The sequence below is a fragment of the Cololabis saira genome, chromosome 2 (genome assembly GCF_033807715.1).
Source record: "Cololabis saira isolate AMF1-May2022 chromosome 2, fColSai1.1, whole genome shotgun sequence".
Classification (NCBI taxonomy): domain Eukaryota; kingdom Metazoa; phylum Chordata; class Actinopteri; order Beloniformes; family Belonidae; genus Cololabis; species Cololabis saira.
This window is the reverse complement of record NC_084588.1, coordinates 10,929,077-10,940,004: the sequence shown is the minus strand read 5'-3', so window position 1 is coordinate 10,940,004 and position 10,928 is coordinate 10,929,077. Positions and strand designations below refer to the sequence as shown.

The following is a 10,928-nucleotide window of genomic DNA, read 5'->3' as shown; positions in this document are numbered from 1 at the left end:
CTCAGCTTGATGAATCATTCACCAGCAGGTGTGCAAACCTGGATAAACAGTGATTGTTTTTAAAGCCTTTAATCTTGAGCATTTAAATGTGTGCAAATATAATGCAAATATGATATGGACCTCTGTCTACACAGAGGAACAGCAGAGGAACACAACTGAAGACCCTTTTATTTGGACGAGCTCTTAATTGACTGAATATCCTTGACTTGCCATTTTTTAAATTTGCCTTGAGAAGATGTCCAAGCAAATCTACCCAAGGTAAGACCACAAATCAGAGAAAACTGTGAAAAAAGCATTAGCTGTGTTTCCAAAAAGAATTTGCAGATGAGTTTTGAGCATCTGGCTGGACACCAAAACAATGTTTTGAGCATATAACCACAGTATTACAGTTGCCGTTATGAAGATATCAGCCGTAGCAAAAAGTCTTGGAAAAAAAGAAAAGAAATAAATGTATTATTATGTACAATTACATCATCATATTTGATGATTAATTCATTATTGTAATTAATTTCCCTTCAGGGATTAATAAAGTTATTTGAATTTGAATGGAATGTGAATTGAATGTAAGCATCATCAATAAACATTCTAGTTTGAACGCCTTCCATTGTGATTTCCTACAGAAGCCTGCTGAAGATTTCCTGATAAAATGTGGCCACACAGGATCACTAAATCCACATCCATAATCCTTTTCCTACTTTTTATCATGATAAACAAGAATTTATCTGCTCCTGTGCTGAACAGGTAGGGGTTTCTTTTTATTCTTTTTATTTTATGTATTTACGTCATATGTGAATATATACCCCAAAATGTGCATAAATTGTTGTTTTTTTCAATGGCAAATGTACACTACCAGTCAAAGGTTTGCACACATTCATTTTTATTAGAAAATGGGTCCAAACTTTGACCTTTGACCTCTGGTGTATAGTTTGGTTATATTTCAGTTATTAAGGGGTTTTTCAAGTTTATATGTAACTCATTTTTCAGACCTTTGCACATTTATTTTACTCTCTATGCACCTGACGTCATGATAACTCCATAGTAGTGTAAAAATAAATGAAATGTCTTTATTAAATGATTCATTAAATTAAATGAAATGTTGCTTTAAATGGCAATAACGCTTTTCTGATTTAAAACAAACTTAAAGCAACACATTTTTTTTTAATATGGTACAATAACCTGGTTTCTATGGTAATGTTTTCTTTTCATTCTATTTTGTTCCGAAATGTAGAATTCATGTTCTGTTACAGCGATAACAGTGGCCCTCACCCCGGTAATCACCAAGTGCCTCGAGAGACTAGTTCTTCACCACATAAAGAACCACCTCCCCCCAGACTTTGACCCATTCCAGTTCGCTTATCAGGGAAATAGATCCACTGAGGACGCCATCGCCGTAGCTCTACACAGTGGCGTTTTTAGCTATGGGCTTCCGAGGCTGGAGCCCCGAATGTATTTCCTCTAGCCCCGAACCTAAAACACACCCCAAAAAAAAAAAAAAAATTTTTTTTTTTTTTTTTTTTTTTTTTTTAGGACTTAGGCGCTCGGGATTTATCATAGGCGGTGGGAAGATCGGCCTAGGCGGCCGCCCAAATTTTCTCTATGGAGGAAAAAGGACTATACTATACTCTAGCTATAAAAGCCTGATGGACTAAAACATGAATGCATCTGTCTTCACTGGGGGAGTTGTAACTTAATATCAACAGTACTTTTGACATTGGGTGATTCGAGTCACTGCTACGTGCCAACGAGCTACAGCAGAATGACCCTATTTTTCAGATATAAACGTGTTATTCTTCATAAACTTTGCGGAATATATTGTGGCGATTTGCACTTAGCCACAATGGAAGCCAAGTGGAGAGAGAGCAGGAAAGATGCAGAAAGAGAGAAAGAAGACGACAACCATTGAGGAGGACAGAGAACAACAGAGAATGTGAGTGGAGACAGGAGAAAAGAGATGAGGACAGATGGACAAGTCACAGAGACAAGATAGATAACAACCATTGAGGAGGACTGAGAACGAGGCTGGTTTTAGGGGGGGGGGGGGGGGGGGCAGGGGTGGGCTGTGCCCACCCAAACGTGCGTCCTGCCCACCCAATCAAAGTTATGGGGATCCTTTATTTTTTTATAATTTTATTTTTTTATAAATATAAAAAAATATCGGAATATGTGTACCGTTTCTGATTGGGTGGGCACTGCGCATCATTTTTAGACACAACAATGAACGCATACCGCAAAAGTTGTGTCTCGGCGGAGGGACCCGGTGTTCAGAACAGCACACACTGAAGGCTGGTTCCGCGTTAACCAACGCAGAATGGTGCGCGTCGCCGCGTACCCTACGCCGTAGCCTACGGCGTAGCCGTGGCTCCAGAGCCTGCACAGACTGCAGCGCATCGCCAGCCGCACCGGCGCTCTCCGCCCTCGCCGGGATGGAGACGCCTCTCTCCATCCCGGTTCATGCCGTGCTGACTCTGGAGCAGCCAGCCTCCCGCGGGACCTTTTAAATCAACGCAGAGCCTACGCCGTAGGGTACGATTGATTGATAAAAAAAAAAAGCAAAAAAAAAAAGCAAAAAACTAAATAAATGCAGCCTCAACAGGGCACATCCTATTTGTGCCGGTGTTCTGCCATTTTTTTCTGCTTTGCCAAAAATGCTCCCTAATGGTTTTCTACCTTTGCAAAGCTACAATTTTTGTGTTTTGTTTTTTTTTCTGTATTTTACTCCCTAGCCCACTTCCTTGTCTCTTGCCAGGCCGTTATTGTAAATAAGAATGTGTTCTTAATGACCTGTCTGGTTAAATAAAGGCCAATGACTGAATGAATATCAAATAAAGCGATAGAATTTTTTTTTTCTCTTTATCGTATAATGTTCACAATGTGCAATGCAATTCATGTCATGGGTCGTGTATTTTGATGGATCAAATACTCAACATCCCATATTATCCATTTTACATCGTGCAAGTAAATGATGGGTGAGGCAATCAAACTTTGAAAATCGACTGTGCGCATGCGCAGAACCACAAAGTAGCATTTCTCTGCAGGTAGCAAGGATTGGCAGAACACCGGCCCCAAGTCCGGGTAAATGCAGAGGGCAGTGTCAGGAAGGGCAATTGGGTTAGCATACTGTGGAGAAGATAGATGAACTGATATGACAGCATAGTTTTCTATGTATTTCGGGGGTTTGACCCCCCAAAATTTTTTTGCCCGCGCCGCGTTGCGGCACGGGCATCACCATCCCTACATTTCAGTCTGCCCACCTTAGTGGGCCTCGCTAAATCCGGGCCTGACTGAGAACAACAGAGAATGTGACTGGAGACAGGAGAAAAGAGATGAAGACAGATGGACAAGTCACAGAGACAAGATAACAACAACCATTGAGGAGTACAGTTTAAAGCATTATTTATGTGTTATTTATGCGTTTTTCATCATAAAAAAGAGCAAAAAAATAATAATAATGCAGATGGTTTCAGCCCCTGATCATTTCTCATTAGCCCCTGATGTCTTTGGATCCTAAAAACGCCCCTGGCTCTACACTCTGCTCTGACCCACCTGGAGCAGCAGCAGAGCTACAGTACGTCCGGATGCTCTTCGTGGACTACAGTTCTGCATTTAACACAATAATCCCAGACATCCTCATTACAAAACTGACCACCATCGGCCTACCCCCTCTCACATGTGCCTGGATTAAAAACTTTCTCACCAGCCGACCCCAGACTGTGAGACCATGGATGTATTATATAACTGGATGCCGGTGTGGGTACCAGATTGTATCGGGCTGCAATATTTTCCCCGGAAGTGTGCATTTTTTCCCTGCGATGGTGTTTTAGTCAGAAGCAGCAGATCATAGTGGAGGTAAAAGGGAGAAGAAACATATACAAGGAATTATCAGAATTATCAGTGATCTTACTGACATAGGCTAAAAAAAATATTAGAGTTAAAATATTTATTAGGGACTATTTTCATTAGACAATTGGAGATTCATCAGTGAGCTGAGAACAATAATAGCCTACTATATACAGTATAGGGTAAACAATATTTTGCTTGCTGCATATCAGTAAGCAGTTAAATATTTTGATCTTAATAGACATTTTAAATTATCGATTTGCTTTATTACATTTATTAATCATCAGTTTTCACAAGACGGAACGTCATCACGTACGGTCAAAAGCCAATCACAAGACGAAACGTCATCACGTATGGGGAGCCGGTAAAAAAAAGCAGGTGGGAAAAAAAAGCACCGACACCGGACCGGAAAACCGCCATTCATTTCAATGGAAGTTGCTCGCCTGGCGCATACGCCGAAAAAATTCCTGAGTCACCTCCCATGATGCTCTGGGGCCTCCCATCATGCCCCGGGGCAATGAGAACGAGTATTAGTATATGTATTAATATAATATATTAATTAATGTATATTATTAGATGTATATTATTACATATATTATTAATGTATTAATATAATATAATTATATAATATGTTTTAATATAAAACATCCATGGAGTGCACGGACACAGCCGTGACGTCATGCCCAGAAAGAGACTTTTCTTTGACTTTTCTGGCCGTTAAAAAAAATTTTTGACGGATATAAAGTCCATGACTTAAAAATATAGAATACAAAGATTAGTAATTGCCGGTGATTACAGCTGGAGGTGTCCTGTGAACAGTTTTAGAGGCTTCTCTTTTACTATTGTGGTCTATGGGAAAAAAGCTTTTTGGGCCCTATGGGATTTTTTGTTGCAGTACCGCGGCTGGCCACTGGGAAAAATCGGCGTGCCTGCTGAGTGCGAGACCGGGGGCCTGTGTGAGACTCGGCCCCCACCTGTCCTCCACCCGCATGCTGAGCACCGGCTCTCCACAGGGCTGTGTGCTGAGCCCCCTCCTGTACAGCCTGTACACCAATGACTGCAGTCCGACCCACAACAACCTCATAGTGAAGTTCGCTGACGACACCACGGTGGTCGGACTCATCGCACTCATGATCAGAACACTTAAGCTGGGCCAGAGACGTTCTATAACCGAGACAGCCCACTACGGTTGTGTTTCTTGTATCTCTGTCACGTGACTGCCACGCCCCCTTAGGAGACCGGAAGTAGGTCCTGAGTCTATTGAGTCCTATGGGAAAAGTGAACGTGAGCACAGATTATTACCAATTCCTTCGCCCCATAGTAACCTAAGTAAATACGGGACCCATTTTTCAAAAGCCACAAACCTTCTGAACATTCTGACACCAAAATGGAAATTTTCAGACCGGCAGATTAGGAGAAAATGAACTTTGTTTGAGACCTGTCTCTGTCTGAGCAACACACTCTCGCGAGATTTGGCTCTCATCGTTTTCCCAACGGATAAAATGAAGTTTAAAACTAAAATAAAACTTGCTTCTTTGCTTAATAATACTGTTATTTTTATTATTTAAGTATTTTTGGAGGCCACGCCCACTTAGGAGACCGGAAGTGTATACCGTTTCAAACCATTGCCAGTAACGGCAATGCGCTATCTTGTGTATAGAAGATCTTTGGCTGGGCATACACTGTGCGATATTTTAAATCGTTTGAGACTGCCCCATCTCACACTGCACGACTAGATCGCGGAGTTCAAAAGTTCAGAGCCCACGATTTAGGTTCTCACACTGTACGAGCCGATGCTCGGATGTGACCCGTCTGCTCACACTATACGATCATAATCCTCCCGTTGGACTTCTGTGTACTGGAACTCGAGGCCAGTTTTGGGGCAGGGGTGGGCTGTGACCACCCGATCAAAGGTTATGGGATCCTTTATTTTTTTTATAATTTTATATATATATATATATATATATATATATATATATATGCGCATCATTTTTTGACACAACAAAGAACGCATACCGCAAAAGTTGTGTCTCCGCGGAGTAACCCGGCGTCCCAGCAAAATGAGAAGAGAAAAAAGAGGTGTTCCAAACAGCAGACAGCGCACACACTGAAGGCTGATTTATGGTTCTGCGTTACACCAACGCAGAGCCTACGGCGCAGGGTACGCGGCGACCCGCACCATACGTGGAAATGCAGTCTTTTTTTGCTATTAAAACACTATTTGTAATGTGAATTTGCAACACTTAAACTGCAAATAATAGTTTTTGACGTGACATCAGAGATTGCGCATGCTCTCTGCGAAAGGATGAGTCCAATCGGGTCGTAGCTGCTTCAACTGTGCGATTCCTTCACGAGGAGCGACCAGGATTTCAAACATGCTTGATTTTCTTGCGACCTCACGATTTGTGATCGGGAGCTTGTCGTGAGGTGTTAATCTCTCGTCGTTACCCCACGTACACTGCACGAGGCACGAGCAACGATTGGGTCAAAATCGGGCCCGATCAAAAAAAAGTCGCACGACTGGAAAATCGGCTCAAAACAAGCCGATAATCGCACAGTGTCTGCCCGGCTTTAGATAGGATAGGATTTTTGCTGTGTGACTCTCTTCCCTCATTGCAAGTATTTTAATTGATTACTATGTAAGATTGACACTTTACAGGTATAATCATCCTCCCTTTTTAATGATTATACCTTTGGATTTGATGTACTTTGTGGGTGTTTTTTCTTTTTTTCTTTTTTTTTTCCCTGTGTTTTTGTGATACAATCTGACTGTACTTCGGTATGTGACCTTGTTTGAAGGTGCTCAGGTGTATGTGTGGCGGCGCCTGATTGGACCACATAGGCCTACCAGCCTGTAATAAGAAAAGAGTCTGTTGCTCTGAACCGTTGGTGTAACGCAGAACCATAAATCAGCCTTTAGATTGACAGGCGACAGCATTATGACGGAAGAACGACAAATCAATGAGCTGATTGGATAGAAGTGACCCATGTTTGCCCAATCAGTGCTTTTTGTGCTTGTTTATCACCCCACGGACTAATAGAGTTCACCTTTTTTTATACCATTGTAGTGTATTTACATTTAGAAAAAATATCTTGACCAATCCAAGGGCCCCTGCACACGTGGGGCCCCTAGGCTCTAGCCTAGGGAAGACTGTGCATTAATCCGCGCATGCTGATGGCGCTGTTCATCATGGTGCCGTCTGCAAACTTGGCTTGCAGCATTCTTGGATAAATGTTGTTGTTTTCCACGTGTGCAAAGACAGAATGTTCATAGAACTCACAAAGTGAAAATATTTCAATAATTGATGATCTTATGAGAACTCTGAACAAAAAGCTGCCGTTCTGGTTTCAAGCTGTCCAAGAAAGTGCTGCATTTTGAATACTTGTAGGTATGACAGTGTGATTTAACCTCTTTCTATTTCAGTGTTCAATCAAATAACAAACGTTACAAATTCAAACATGCTATGGTTACATTAATTAGCATTTTAAATATTAATCAAAATTAATTGTAATTTTCCTCCTATTGTAATTTCTTAAAGCAGGTCAGACGAACACATAGCAGAGCTCCAGCTGGTGTTTGACCCCGACCTCTTCAGACAGCATGTTAGTCTTACTGATGGTAAGATAAATATGTTTTACCGTTTATGTTTTCCACAAACTAACTCTGAATTTTGGCTTAGTTTTTGTTCAATAAATGATACAGTCACATATTTAATATGTTATCATCAGTCTAGGGTTATACTTACAGAATAATAATATCGGGACATGGACGTTTTCTTTAATGTCCTCACAGATAAAAACCTTTTAAGTGAAAAAGCGTGAAAAGTAATTCCACCTCCTTTTTCCTGAGAGTGAGGACTCATATTTTTTTTGCTTTTCTAAAGAAAGTATTCAATGTATTGCGTCCATGTGCTCTGTATGTGATTTTCTTTTCTGCAAAACCAATTGCCCCCCTAAGGACACAAATAAATTCAGTTTAATTTGAATGTGTTGCCACAGATTACGGCGAAAAGCCCTTCCCTCCTCCTCTGCCTCCTGACACCGGATCTCCTTATCAGCCCAACCTGGAGGAGGAATACTACTAACAGAAACGTCAGATCAAGTCGATTCATCCAGTAAAGAGGATTAGATTACAGTACAAAAAAAAAGGCTATATACATTCTGTTGCATCTCTCCATGTATTTTGAGGACAATATTAAAATTCACTGAGAAAAACCAAACCCTTTTACAATCTCAAATTTACTGTTTGAGAGGTTTCTGGCCAGATCCCAGCAGGGGTCTTTCTGTGAGACGTTTGCATGTCCTGGGTGCTCTGGCTTCCTCCCGCAGTCCAAAAACCTGCATGTCAGGTTAATTTATGATCCTAAACGTAGTCAAGAGTATATGTGGTTGTTAATGGGACCTCGCCATGGACCGGCAACCTATCGGTGTAACCCCGTCTTTTAGAGACCTGGATATAGAAAATGGAAATATACATTATAATATATATAATGAAAATATTGAGATTCATATTGATGTTTTAATGACACACTTGCATTTCCTTTTTCCTGATAATACACTAAGATATTGTTCTGATTTATATTTTTTTTCACTTCATATCTCAAACGATTCCTTTTTAAATGTCAGGGATTACGTAATTATCAGATGGCAAACCTGAAACGAGGGCTTTTTGAAATCAGGAGCAGAACAGAATCAGGTCTAATGGCCCTTTAAAGACCGAGTGCTACAGGGACACCTCTACGCTCTACACTTCATTTCAATCATTCGGCATGCACAATTAGAGTTAAATTCCCAGTGCTACCTTTAGCTGGAAACCCACAATATGAGACGCTAGCTGCTCACTTTGACCCACATCAAAGCCCACTGACCTACCCTTCCTTTTCTACTTTTTTAAAATTTGCATATGACATCAACATAGTTGGATTAGCAAGAGACAACGACAGAACATCCATCAGGGATGAGAAATGCTGCTAAAACAATTTGAAGTTTAATGAATTAAAGAAGTGATGACAGATTTGAGAAGACTGGGGAAAACTGAGCACCTTGCCCCTCTGCGTATTTGGAGAAAAATTATCGTAGCGCCAACATCAAAAACATCCTTGTTGATTCACAAAGCTGGTGTAAAAGAGCAGACAAACATTTGCAAATGAAATGTGGCCATCAAGAGTGTGATGTCTTTGGATCATCCAAATTCACACTTTAATGGAACTACAATTACTATTAATAATTATGATAAAATACAAACAATTTCTTACATGGTGAACAAACCTATTTTATTCACCAAGTCATAGTTCTTCTGGGAAAAAGTAACTGAACCTGGAGAAAAATAACTATGATAAAAGCTAATGGGGGTCAGACGTTTGCATCTGAAGTCCAACAACAGAAATGGGTTTGTGTGTTTAGATCTACTTTGATTGATAAAAGACACTTCAAAATGTTAAGTTTGCCAATTTGTAAGAAGGATCTGCCAACATGAACCATGTCTCACAAAAGGAAGGGTCTAAACAGATATGATCAAGAGTAGTTGTTAGAGTAAAGCTACATAAGGCACAAATTTATCTCAAAATGTTCAACCATCCATCAGTCCATAGTTAGACAAACTGGTATGAATGGAAACAGTTTTGTCCTGTGGCTATTTTTCCTGGAAGTGGGACAAAGGCAAAACCGAATCCTCAGTGAGGTAAAGAAGAAGCCTTGATAAACAGCTGTAGGCTGGCAAACGTCTCTGGTCACTCTGCCACCCATCCCCATCACCGACAGCCCTGTGACTGCTGTTGAAACCTTCACGTTTCTGGGCTCCACAAATCTCCCAGGACCTGCTCCAGCTCGGGAAGCTCAATCTGCCAAAGGAACTGCTGATCTACACGGCAATAGTCCAGGCTGTTCTCTGCCCCTCCATCACTGTTTGGTTTGGATCGGTCCCCAAACAGGAAAAGAACAGACTGCAACGGACAATAAGGTCTGCAGAGAAAATCTTTGGTGCCAGCCTGCCCTTCATCCAGGACCTGGACCTGTCCAGAGTCAGGAAACATCTCTGCAGACCCATCACACCCGGGTCACAACCTTTCTGAACTTCTCCCCTCTAGGTGGCGCTACAGAACTCTGTAGGCCAAAACAACCAAAACAAGAGCAGATTCTTCCCTCAGGCTGTCTGTGTTAAACAGCTAAAAACCAGACTCAACTACAGATATTTATGTGTATATAAACATATTTATATATTTATTTTACCTGTTTTTATTTTTTAATATCTTATTTTTATTTTTTATGTATTATTGTTCTTGCTTATGTTTATAGTATTTACATTCCTTTTTTTTCACTTAAAGGAGCTTGAAGCAGGATTTATGAAAAAAATTTGTAAACGTTTTAAGTTTTCTAGTAATAATGTCAGATGAAGCGTTCCAAACCAAAAAGAGTGAGTCCTCTAGTGTATCTCTCCGTTGCCTTGAACAGGCTGTGTGCTGCAAAATGTGCTGCAATTCGGAGGCCGAATTTCCCGCGCTGTCCTGTGGATGTGACGTCACATGACGCTGCATGTGCGTTCTCCCCGTTCTCCCGTGCCGGCTTCACTGTTGGCTGCAGTACCCCCAACGGCCGTCGTGGTGAAGGGTGGCGCTAGAGAGTCTCATTTCTTAAAAAGGAGCCTCATGCTCCTTTAAGAGAGCCAAGTGGACCGAAAACAAATTGCTTGTGTGTGCTGACATACCTGCAATAAAAATAAAACAAAAAAGCGATTCTGATTCTGATTTACGCTATGTAACTAACAGGATTGCTTGACGTTGGGGCTTGCAAAGACCAAACTGTCAGACTCCAACTCTGAGGACTGATGGAGCGAAAGGTAGATTGTTGGTGTACAATACTTACTGCGTATGAGTTAAAAGCGTACAGCTTATCAACAAGAAAACATCTCATCTTAGAAGTTTGGAGGAGACAGTCGTCATTTGAACTTGCTTTGGTGCCTGAGCACTTGGAGCTCTTGCCATCGCTAAGAAGAACATGATGTTAAAGTATATCAAAAGCGTCCTACAAGACGATGCGAGGGAAGCTGTCCGCGAGCTGAAACAAAATAACGACAGGAAGCTTTTGAATTTGCC

The 10,928-nt window shown here is 41.2% G+C and overlaps 1 long non-coding RNA gene across 3 annotated transcripts; it reads left to right on the top strand.

Moving 5' to 3' along the window:
- The first annotated feature begins 10 nt into the window (after positions 1-10).
- Positions 11-8,040, top strand: LOC133419543 (uncharacterized). Of its 3 annotated transcripts, XR_009770533.1 has the most exons (5): positions 11-28; positions 135-258; positions 621-741; positions 7,377-7,456; positions 7,837-8,040. It is a non-coding gene; the product is annotated as an uncharacterized LOC133419543 (long non-coding RNA). The 3 variants fall into 3 exon arrangements; XR_009770534.1 differs by lacking the exon at positions 11-28 and having other exon boundaries at positions 61-258; positions 7,380-7,456; XR_009770532.1 differs by lacking the exon at positions 11-28 and having other exon boundaries at positions 61-258.
- The last annotated feature ends 2,888 nt before the right edge of the window (positions 8,041-10,928 follow it).